Genomic DNA, 12,801 nt, shown 5'->3' with positions numbered 1-12,801 from the left:
TCCTGATTTATTTTTATCCTCATTTATATGTTCTGGGGATAATTTTGAGATCCCTGTGAGTGCACAGAAAAGAATTAATAATGAAAGTGAGTACCGATGAACTGCTCTATCTTGCAACAAATGCTGGTAGAACCAGCTACGATAAAGTGCATACTGAATTTATGATGATTGCTTTTGACAAGGCCGCCAATCTGAAAACTATTCCAAATAGGGAGATTTAGAGCTAGTACAAAGAATGAATCACAGGTTAAGTGAGAGCCAGAGGAAACTTGAAATGTTCATTTGAGAGAAATGTCAAAGTTTATGATTTCAAGGCATCTTGTTATTTTAGTGATAGAAATACTGTTTTCAGTGTATTCCTAGAAACTAAAAATTATGAACATTTCAATTAGATGCTTTTAGAAAAATAACTGATATTTTATTTTAAAAATTAGTGAAGTTTTGGTGTCGTTTCACATATCAGTTGAAATGGAGAGTTAAGTTATGCCAAGTCAAGTCTCATATGAGGCCACGTTATGCAATCCTACCAGTAACATAACATACCATTAATATAATAATTAAATATTGTTATATAATTTAGTACAGGTGATATTTTATATTCAAAACAAGTGGTTTTTCTACGAAGTAATGAGTTTGCTATCAAAAGCAATAGCAGCTTTATTAGTCTGTGCTGAATGGAACAATTTAAATTTTTGCACTCTGAAATAGAAATGTTCTGGGTACTAGTTAGGGACCAATTGTTTTTAATATCCTGGAAACCTGATTCCAGGCTAATAGCAGGATATTGAACACATCAAGGTCTGTCATTATTAACTGAGGAAGATAAAAACAACACAAGCAGAAAAATATGTTAAGAAAAGGTTGCTTTAAAAAACAGTATTTTAATTTGAAAAAAAATCTATTGTTTTTTTCCTTAAGGCAAACTTTTCAATATTGAAATTTTTGTTTCAGCTCCTTTTACATAGGGATTTTTCATTTGTACTTAGAATTTTTTGGAAAATGTTGATTTTATCAAAGTGGTTTATTCTGGTTGAAGACTGTTTCGATTAAAATTTTCGCACTAGTATGAGCTGTTATGACACACTCCTCCCTCACCCTCTGTGATAAAGCTGTGATAAGAGTGAGTGAAATTATTGATTTATCTTTCCTTATTTTTTCTTTTTTTTTAGTGCAACGGCTTCGAGAGCTTCATGGCTGTTCTGCAGACAGATGCACAATTGTGAAACATCAATATGGACTGCAAATCTCTACTGTCAGTCAGCTCCCCTTCCCCTCTGCATAACGTAATCCCTATCTCCACAATGCCTGCACAGATACACATTTGCAAAGATGTTTTTCTGGAGATAGCGTGCATAGCAAACACTCCCTTACTTGTTCTCATCTCCAGCAACTTTATACAGAGTTTCAGTTCACAGTTCCCTGTGTTCCCCCTCCTACCACTGAAATGCAGCCAACTCCGAGCTGCGGCTATTAAACATCACACAAGCAACACCACAAAACAGATTGTGGAAAGCACAGGAATTCACAGAAAAGCAACAAATTGACAGAGGTCTGGGAAGTGATAACAAAGGATCATAGGGAATGAATTACTCATGATGCAGAATAGCCATCAGCTTAGCGTACTGGTGATACCAGGATGCAAGGGCAGGTTTTTGAGGGTGGCACAAGGAGATGTCACTAGGAGCAGTCAGGTTTCAGCATGGGAGATGAGCAGGTCAGCTTCCTTAACCACTGAGTCTTTCAGAGTCCCATGGAAAGGGCTGAAGGCATCATTGCTTGGGGGTTTTAGAACTGGTCAGTTTCAAGACAGGTCAAGGCACTTTCAGGGCAGATGAATAAAACAAGATGGAGCAAGTACTGTATCTATTCCCACTTTGTATGAATCTGAGAAAACAGTTGGGAGAAAGATAAAAAGGTCTGAAGGAATCACATGTACAAAGTTATAAAACTGTGTGAACTGGTGTGATAATAGCTGTGACATGGCCAGGGAAAAGCTTCCAAAGACAGTGCTCTTCTTTGACAAGAAGGTCATTTTCATGAGGACCTTAAGGTGAGAAAGGAGGGAAAAGGGAAAGATCTGCAATGAATCAGAGGAAAGAGAAATGTGTGGGAAGCTATGTAGCCGTTTATGTGAGTGTGTAGCACAACAGGAATCTCATTCAGGTTGGAAAAAGCATTGCAAGTGTCTGCATCTCAATTTGCTTACACTAGTGGCTTGAAGGGGGCACCTTGGCACAAAAGCTGCACATGAATTCTTGCTGCTTTAGGTAAAGTGATGAGTGGGGAATGTTGCCAGACACTGTCAGTGAGCATTCAATGGACAACTAAGAAGCAACTGCAAAAGTCTGTTCCCAACTCAAGTTGCATAGCAACACTAAATCGTCAGATTGCCATTATGTCATCCCTTACATTATCCCCATTATTGCAGCTGGTTTTAGGAACCACCCAGTATGATGTTATTGGCCCACTTCACAGCTGGATGTGTGACCGTTGCCTCTTGCTGAATGATGCCATGTAATTTGCTGCAAAGGTGTCTCAAAGCAGTACACAGAGAGAAAAACCTTTCATGATCCACTAACACAGACTGTAAAGAACAAAGGATGTGCCTGTGTGGCATGGGGCAGGAAAAACAGATCAGGGTGCATCAATGTCCTTAAAGAAGTCTAGTGTCTGCCAAATTGGTCAGGATGTGTGTTATTCCATCACTTGTGTGAACTGAGTATTCACTGATCCAGTTGAGAGCCTGCATTAAGGGGTGAGCCACAGTTGCTCATGTGTTTCAAATGCTGCCAGTGCATGCTTGTGCTTGGTGTTTGGATCTCTCCTGTGGACCACTGCTGCTGTGCAATTCAAACTTCCAGCCAGCTGTTTACTGCTTTTCAGTGTAAGCACCTTGTGAGCTGTTTCCTGGTGCAGATGCTGGAAGTAGTCACATCATCATCATCCTGTGAAACTGCCAGTCTCTGAAAAAATACCTGGAAGTCTGCTTCTCTTGCAGGATGTTTCTAGTAACCTGCATACCAGATGTCTTGTGTAGCACAGCATCCTCCTCCCTTTTTCATTCTATTGCTGCTTCTTTTGCTGGCCAAGATCCTGACATGCGCCTGTCATCTCCTTGCAGCCAAGGCAAGCAGGGTCGCTGGGTACCAAGGTGTGGCTGGAGTTTTAAGGCTGCAAATAAAATGAATGAACTCCTTTACTGCAAACGTCAGAGTGACATGGATTTAGGACACCAGGTGGAATGAAAATTACCTTGCAGGCCTTTTGCACTGGATGATGGGGAGAGTGACCTGATAAGCAAGTAATTCTCAGTGATATATCTCCTTTCTGAAGAGTGCCTGGTTGTAAACTATGCCAGCTTTTTCACGATCACCACTGCAAATTATGAACCAGCAAACAGACCTTAGAAGGACAAGACAGACTGCCTGCTCCCTCTGTATAGAGTAATGGAATTATTCTGCTTCATTAAAACAACTGATGAGAAAACAAAGTGTTGGATTTTGGTGCTGTTTAGATGGTCTGGGAAAAAGCCCAAAGATGGCCTTGGGCCCCCGGGGTCGAAAGGACGAGAGGAAGCTTCAGATTTGTTCTTGGTCTTGGTGTTTATTAATTGCTTATCTAAAAGATTTTCTCTTGGCCTAACAAAGTTCTGCTCAGCAGTCAGCCATGGGCACACACTGAAAGCCCCTGGGGCGGTCACCTATCTTTATGCCCAGAGTTACGTATACAATATTTATCATTTTTCTCCAATACCTTCTTCCCTTATTAACCAGTGTTCCCCTAGTAAGGTCCAATCCCAGAGTGCCAACTCCACCACAGAAGATAGAGGCTTAGAAGAAGAAGAAGAAAGAAAAGGGCACGCCCCAATCCCTCCATCTTGCCTCTCTAGACCCCCCTGTACAAAGATCTTAAACCTTGTATCTCACACTCCAATTAACTTGTCTCTTCACCATTCACCCCAGTGAAATCCTCCCGTCCTCATACTAATGTCATCTCCCATGTGAGATCAAAGTCTAGCCACCAGACATTTCTGGCAGCATTCTAAGACTCCCGAGCCCCCCAGGGGGAGTCTTGTTCACCCTGCACCCCAGTTCTGAGAGACTAAGATCCCACAACAAAGAGCCTCAAGATTCAGTTCCACTGTTTCTGTGCCCGGAATGCAAAGCCACACAAAGCGCACAACACCTGGACTAGGACCTACAAGTCACTCTTGCTTGATATCAAGGAGACTGAGCTTGGACAAAGTCTAGCACAGCAGATGATAAACATCCATGTATGACATTGCTAAAAGAGATCTGATAGCTATGGAGTTACCCTTAACAAAGGAACATCTCTTTAATGCAAAATAGCTTAGCAGTTCTTACAAAAAAGGAACAAAAGCTGTTTGTCTGATTTTCACCTTTCTTCCCTTTAGTACTCCCCTGAACTGCTGGATGGGACACTCAGAAAAGCTTATTTCCCTCTTCAGGAGAGAGTCTCCTCTCTCTCTATTTTTGATGTATCTTGCTTCCCTGGAGGATAAGGGATTTGAGATCATTAGTGAGACAGCAGGTTTTGGAGTGGTCACTGGCACCCACCAGCTTTGTAGCTCAGTCATCCTGAGGACTACTCTAAGGAGGGATTTATCCAAGGGCTCTGCAGAGCAAATAAGATTTGCAGCTGCTCTACATGTTTTTGTGGACAGTCCTGGCAGTTCAGTGAAGGAGTCAGTACTGAGTTTTAGGCTGTGTCAGCCAGACTAAAGTATTTTTTGTTACCCTGCTGCCATGGACTATCTGGAAATACAGATAGGAGAGACTATTCCACGGAGCCAATTCATGTTTGATAATTAATATGGCTTTTCCTTTTTAACTTGGGTCTTCTAGTTTGTGGTGGATAGGGCTAAGGGTCTCCCTTGATGAGTGGAGGTTCTTTTGTCAGACTTAACACTATGGTCAGACCTCTGTAAGATTTCTCTACACATATCTCTATCAGTTTCAGTCTGTGTTACCAAGTACAATCTTTACAGTGCCTCAGCTTTATTTGACAATCTGAGTTTCCTATGACCTTTGAGGATAACATTTGCAGGTTAAAATGTGCTGAATAAGGACAAATGAGAAATGCAAAAGAAGTGAAAATATTCAGATAGTAAAGAAAAATCATCTTTTGTCAGCATTGTTTGCATGTGTGCTCATTTCTTATAAACATTCAAAGGCTTGAGTTTCCTGTTGCTATTATATGTGGAAAACAAATGTCAAGACTGCACATGAGTACTTTCCATAAATTAATATTAAATGTGCAGACACATTTCATCTCAAAGTGCTTGTACACTCCTCTTGTCAGAAAGCAGAATAAATGATGATCAGAATCACCACCCAGGGCTGGTTATTTCTATCTATAGTTATGAAAATGCTCTGCAAAGAAGGTTAGGAATCATAGCCTCCAATTTTGCAAATGGGACACTGTTCCTCAGTAAAGCCACTTGTCTGGCAGTCAAAGAGCTTCCACCTCTCTACCAAACCTGCAGAGGTAAGTGCAGATGCACATTTGATTATTTTCACTTCTGCCCTTGACTACCCCTTTTAAAAGGAGTCACTCACCCTTTCATTTATTGCTCAGCACGTGAGGTTGTCCATCCCCACCCAGCAGAGGCTGCTGTCCATCCTGTGAACTGAAGGTTTTGTAAGCATGCCTTGCTGCTTCCCTTCCGGTCACCTCTGCTTCTGCCTTCAGTGCCCTGCAAAGGATCTCTTCTCCTTTGGATGGATCAGCATCTCTTTTGGGCTGCCCAGAGGCCACCTTCAGCAAATGTCCTGGCAGGAGAGTCCTGATTGTGTGCTTCAGTCTTCTGTATGTTTCTTTCTGTCCTTGTCTTGTTCTCAGGGGCCTCTCATTTTCCAAGGCTGTCAAACAAAGATTTGTAGTCCTGAGTCCTCTCTGCTTTCTTGTGTGTGTTTTCATCCTGACAGTCCCCCAGACTGTGCAGAGGTGCAGGAGGGTTATAGGGTGAATGTGTTGTTTTGTGCCAGAGAAGATTTTGATAATGCATCTTACAAGGTTCCCTGGGAGGATGAGCTTGGTAGGTCTTCAAGAAATTAAATACATTCAGAAGGGACTTGATCACAATGTTTGAAGTAATGTGTATCAGAAGAGGTCTCGTTGGGAGCACCTTTTCTTCCTGCCTTTCCAGAAACTAACAGAGGGCCATTTGGAGAAAAATTGGCAAATGCAATTGCCAATTGGCTGCTTCACACAGTGGTGAATAAACCATGAGGTGTGTTGCCACTGTATGTTCTGGGGGCCACAGATGGAAGTAAAAAATTCCCATAGCTTTATGGAGTAAGCCAGCTTCCAAACTCCTAGGAACTAAAATGTTTGAAATGTTTCTTGAGATACCTTGTACAACTTCTTCTCAAGGCCTCTCAAGGGGACACCAACAACCCTGACTGTCCTTGCCCAGCATTTCTCAGGGCTTCTTCCACTCTGCCCAGGTCTCAGGCCCTCAGAGCCATCAGCCTCTGTCCAGCAAGGCTGCAGCAGGGATGATCTCCAGCTCCCCACAGCTCTGCCCTGCCGCTCCACAGAGGTACCTGATGCCATGGGATGGGGTCGCCCCTGGTGCCTCCCAGATGCTTCTTAGCAGGGCTGTAGGGATATCCCTGTGGAGCCCCCAGCCTTCCTAGGGCCCTGGCACTTCTTACACAGTTTTGTAAGGCTGCAACCTCCTCTACATAAAGTATATACCATCACATGCTATAGTCAGTAACATTTCTAAAGTGGGTGATTCTCTCCCAATATGCTGCTTTTATCAAAAGCAATGGAGTTAATGCCTGCCAGGATACAGAACTTATTGCAGAGACTGCAAATGCGATACTTGGACTAGTAAGTCATTTTACCAATGCTCTTCCTTTTAAAAGTGATCATTGTTAGAATCATTGATCTTTTCCTTGTCCCCTTAGTACAACAATATCACAGCTCCAAAATGGAAAGCCTTGCTGTGTGAGCAGAGATACACAGATCAATATCCCTTCTTGTGGCAGCCAGTGAAAATGTGTGGTGCAAAGGTAGACTTCCACAGTGCTGTTAGCAGGAACAGCGTGGATGTGAGCATCAAATGTCATGGCAGTTGAAATGGAAAAAGTGAATATAGATGTTTATGGCGTCAATCTGCCTTCTTTGGAATTTAAGCATCATTGTTTGGAGGATAGTTGCAACATTTTGTTATAAAACTTCTGGAATTTCTAGGGAGAAGGAGGGGAGTGAAGCTAGAAATATCTGCCAAAATAGTTGTATCTCACAGTGTTTGGGCACATTTATTTCAGAAAGGCAGGTAGTGACCACTGGCAGGACCCAAGGGAACCTAGGCCTGAGGTTGTGTCAGGGGAGGTTTAGGTTGGATATCAGGAAATGATTTTTCACCCAGAGGGTGTTTGGGCACTGGAACAGCTCCCCAGGGCAGTGGTCACAGCACCAGCCTGGCAGAGCTCAAGAAGTTTTGGGCAATGCCCTCAGGCACAGGGTGTGATTCCTGGGGATGGTGCTGTGCAGGGCCAGGAGTGGGACTTGATGATCCTTGTGGGCCCCTTCCAACTCAGCGTATTCTTTGATCTGGTGATTCTGGAGTCAATCAGAAGAGGGCAAGGGCTCCATGCTTTAGTTAACACACACTCCTGTCCTTATTGAAACTGCAAGCTACAATATCTTCTAGATTTACCAGCAGATGTATTGAAGCTCAACAACAAAGTCTCCAACACCAAAATCCATGAACTAAAGCTTACTCTTGGCACAGCCCAGGTAAATGTGGTTCTGGCTCTTCCCTTAATGAGATATTTGAGCAAAACATGTTGCATTTATTGTGAGGATTTTCTGGCGTCATGCAGGACAGAGGGATCATGGACAGATTCAACATTGATTTAATAAAAAGGAAATGACTTTTCAGACCAAAGAGCTATTAAAATATTGGTGTCTTGACTTCCATCACTTCGTTGTGTTGGGTTGTGGGAGGGGAGTTTTTCCCCTAGTAGAAGATTCCTCTTGTGCTTTTTGGTGTCAATGCCTAGGTCAAATTCACAGCCTAGCTGCTTCTCATTCTTAGGAGGGCATGACTGGGCTGCCTTTCTTGCATGCTGCTTCATGATGGTGGCAAATGTGGGATCTGACATTGCATGGAGTCTGAGGAATCCCATAGGAAGCCTCCACACAGAGGATTTAACTTGTGATTAAAAGCAAGACACGGCTGCATGCGTATTAACCTTCTCTCTGCAAAACCCAAGAACGTTTCCAAACTCTCTCCTCCCCAAACCTCCACCACTTTTCCTTTTACTTTGATTCCTCAGATAAAAATAGGGTGACAGAGGGACTGTGGGGTAAGCAGCTGGAGTAGAGCGGAGCCAGTTGCCATAGAAACCAATGAGCCACTTAGCAGCACTTGCCTTCCTTCTTTGCCTGTGGATTTATTTTTTCCTCTTTTCATGAAGGGCCAGTGTGGAGTGGCAGGAGAAGTTCCACACCAGCTGAGACACAGCTCCCTGCCCCTGTGGCCACCTGGGATGCCACCGTTCCCTCAGGATCTGCCTCCCAAGTGAGGAAGGGGAGAGCGAGGATGGACTTCAGGTGGAAGAAGGGTCTGAGCTTCAAGGCTTGTACACATGCTGGGTTTTCCCCCCTTCACCCTGGCATCTTGTTTTCCTCTTGTGCTAGATAGCACTTGGTTGGTGCCCCAAATATTCAAAGAGGACTCCCCAGGCCACCTTGTGCCCTGCCCTGTCTCTAAAGATGGCAAACAGCAGCAAGTTGGGTCTTATGCTGTATTACACCCCAGGTTTGAGTAGCAAAGACAGTAGCTTTGAGGTGAACATATGGGTTAGAACAAGAGAATATTCCTTTCTTCCCAGGTCTTCTTTCCATCATGAAAAATTAACACTTGGGTGATTATTTAAAATAGATGCCCAACCTACTTTTGGTTCACATGGGGCTAAAGTTGCTTTAATTTCACTGCATATACATTTCTCAGTGGGGAAAACCTATTTCCTTGAAAGATCAGAAGCTCTAAATGGAATACCTGAAACATATTAAGCTATAATTTGGCTACACCTGATTTGGGTTTGGAGTGCTTGATATTCAGTAGTTTTTTTCTTTTTTTTTTTCTTTTTTTTTTTTTTTTTCTGATACTGAAGAGACATACATTGTTAGGTAGCACATACTTCGCTAAGTTTATTTTTAAACTTAGGAAATATTATCACTAGCAGAAAAGTACCAGATTGGCAGCTCTTGGAGAATGAAATCTTCTCTTCAGCCCTGAAGTGACAGAGCCAGTTTTGGCAAGACCTTCCCACACTGCTCCTCATCCGTATGCTCCAAATGTTGCTTCCTCATAACCCGAGTCACGTGAAAGAGCCCCAGCTGCTCACACCTGGATGCAAACCCCAGGTGTCTGCTGGCAGGTGCTATTTTCTTCCTCACTCTGTGCTATGTAGAAGTGGTAATGGGAAAGACAGTCATGCATTAATGGGTGCTGCAAGCACAGTAAAGCTGTAAGGAATTTGCCAGCAGAACCATGCCTGATAAAGATTCCTGATGTAGTGCTGCTCCTTCAGGTGGCATGTTACCAGCCCTTCTGAAACTAAGGAGAAAAAGTCTATTATCTAGAAATCATTGTAGATAAAATTGAAAGCAGTTTCTAGAGATTTGGGCTGGATAGTTTTCCTCTGGGTAGTCTGAAATAGGGGGTTTGTATTTGATTTATCCTCTGAACATGAATGGAGGACTGAAAGATAATAAATGGCGTCACACAGCAGTACATACAAGGAAGTATAAATTATAAATAATGAATCTTTATGACATACCTGCAAAGTCAAATGTATTATTTAACTTCTGCTCATCAGAGAAGGCCAGGCAAGACATGTGTGATGGAGTTAGAACTGGGTCAAAGGGATACCAGAGAAGACCTGAACACCTCCTGCACTGCGAGGTGGCGTGGATATCCCAAGGATGCCATTCTGAGCTGCTTACAAGAGGTCAGCTTTGACTCTTGATGCTGACTCTTAGTATTTACTTGGCTGTACCACATCGTTGACACCAGCAGGACCTAACTATGCTCTGAAGAGCTGTGCTGCTGGGTGAGTCTGCTTCAGATCTTGCAGACCCATAAAGGGAGCATGGCAGGAACATGGGCAGGGTTGTGCTGTGTTCTGGTGTTGTCCTGGTTGGCACAGCAGTCTTTTTGGAGCCCTTGATGTCAAAATAATGCAAAACAACCTTGGGGTTTCGTTAATGTGTCACATCAGTGTCATTTATTTAGTTGCCCATGCTTTCTTCTCTCTCCTCATTTTGGCCCAGGGTCCTGTGCAGCAGCTCACGTGCAATTAACTCCTTTCCAGCAATTAACTGAGAGTGCAGTGCAAAAATTTGATGTGAATTAAAATATATCCCCAGATTTAGGCAGCTTGATCCAGGTTTGGTGGTGGCCTATTTCTCAGTGAAATGTGTAACAGCAGCCAAGTGTCTTCTCTTGTATATTATTATGTTTCTTAATTTCATGGTATGTTTTCTTTGTTTGTGGTAGTAGCCTGAAGTCATGCATCAAAACTCTTACTGTATTCATGAAAACATACCAAAGGCGAGCTTCACTGGCTAATTAAATCTTCTCTGATGCACACTGGCATGATAAATATAGATTTAAAATAAACAAAATGTTCTAATATAGAACTTCTCCTATTCTATTCACCTGATGTTATCAGAAGGGTCTGGCCCAGGAGGCAGGATGTGCTGAATGCTACACAGGAAGTAGGAGGAGCTAGAATCTGGGGCAATTTGGTACAAAAGTAAGGGGGTGTTTGGACACAGAGGGATTCCTCTGTGTCGGAGTAAAAAAGGCAAAGGTTACAAAGCAAATTCTTCCATCAGCAAGATAAGAAACTGCATGTCTTCTGTTCTCTTTAGGAGTCATTCAGAGCTGCAGCTTGTTGGCTGCAGAAAGCAAATGAGGTTTGGGAAGAGAAGAACTGAACCCCACAGCAACAGCTTGTGGTGGAGGGGAACAGAGAACTGTCGAGCACACTGAGCATCAACAACAGATGGGCTTTTGTGCAAAACATGGTGTCATGGTTAGCCTGGGGACGAAAGATGGTGGCTTTCCATCTCTACATCAAAGGAAGAATAGGTGTGTTCTTGATGGTTTGAACTTATAGGTGGAGATTGGTTCATTTTTCCTTCCTCTTCTTCCTCATTCCTGAAGAAACCCTTTCACTTTTTCTCTACTTCCTCAGGACCTTAATCTATGCAGAAAACCCTATCTTCAGCCTCTAAGGGACTGAGATTTTGGCAACCTCCAGTCCCTAACACTACTCATTGCTGCCAGTTTAGCTGAGCTGAGTGTGATGCCCTTTCCTTCCAGTCCACAAGCTGATGTCCACAGATTACTGTATAGAAGCACTGCTGCGAAACATATGGCAGTAGATGGAGTGTGCCGGGTAAGCAGAAGAGATAAGAAGTGACTGGGCAAGAACCAGCCAGGCTGGATTGTTTGGAGGAACCACATCTGAGATGGCTTTGCCATCCAGCTGCTAGAAAAGAAACTCAAGACTCAGTGACTGGGTCTTAATGCTACTGGAAAACTCCTTACTTTGCATAGCATGTACAGTTTGCAGAAGAATTCTTTAAAAAAAGAAAAAGTATTTACATATAAAATTACAATGTTTTGCACAGCATCTCTCTTTTCAATGCGAAATGAGTTTTTGTACTGGTTGCTGTTCACTGCTGAACCAGCTGCTGGGGAAAGCAATGAGAGAAGCGATGGCAGCTTGGGGATTGGTAAGTCAGCCACTGCCTGTACTGGGTCTAAGGAACCCCTGGTTTGTTCATCTCTTTTCTCTATTACAGGGAACATAATAGAGCTAATAATTTTGTTTTAATTAGCATTAGATGCCAGTAAGGAAAAGGGAAGATTTTATGCCTTTCTCACATGTACTGAAGAGCCACAGAACTAGCTCAGGCATAAGACCTCCCTGGAGGAGAATGGGAAAGGGTGCTTCTGTGCTGATTGTGGATTCAGGAGGGCAGCATGGCATCAGATTACATCTTCTTGGTATTTTAAGGTTTCTTTATTTTTAGATTTCTTCTTTAGAGTAGAATGGTATTACTTGAAGAATGCAATGCTGCAGTTTAAGAGGAAATAAAATGTATTCCATGGAAAATTCTGCTGCTGTGGAAAATGTGGGGCCTTGTCAGAAACCTTCTCACCAAGGAGTGAAACTGCACTCCAGACTCCATGATATGAAGCATGAGGGGAAATGGGTTCAACTCTCTTGCCCTTTTTGGTGAGATTACAGCTGACAGTTCAGGCAGGAGGATCTGTGCAGTGAGTGGTGTGAAGTGGGATAATGCATCCTGAACACTGCATGCTGGGAGACTTGCATATGGCTCTTGTTCTAAATAGTGCCTTCAGACATAGCCTGTGGAGCATGTGCATAATGGCTCTTTGCTGGAATTTTTGCAATGTATAATCTTTGATGGGAAGTGGTTGCTTCTGTATAAAACTGCATCTGCCATTGCAGACTGATAGGCATGTTCTGTGCATAATGTTGTGGTGTTGCTACATGTGTACATTCTTAATGCCTGGACACACTTCTGCAACAATTAATATTTTTTTCTTCATTATGATCTGGTGTAATGATAATTCATCACCGAAGTGTAAGCTCAACTACTTGCACTTCAGTAGTACAAAGAGATCTGATTAATTATTTGTTTAAAGTCTGTAAAGACACTTTCTTCCATCTTTTCCCCCTTTCATTCTCAGATAACTCAGGCATAATGTCTTTCAAA

The sequence above is a fragment of the Melozone crissalis genome, unplaced genomic scaffold, assembly GCF_028551555.1.
Source record: "Melozone crissalis strain CALT ecotype California unplaced genomic scaffold, PUWL_Pcris_2 ptg000004l_1, whole genome shotgun sequence".
Classification (NCBI taxonomy): Eukaryota; Metazoa; Chordata; class Aves; order Passeriformes; family Passerellidae; genus Melozone; species Melozone crissalis.
The sequence above is the reverse complement of the archived record's forward strand: the minus strand, read 5'-3'. Positions refer to the sequence as shown.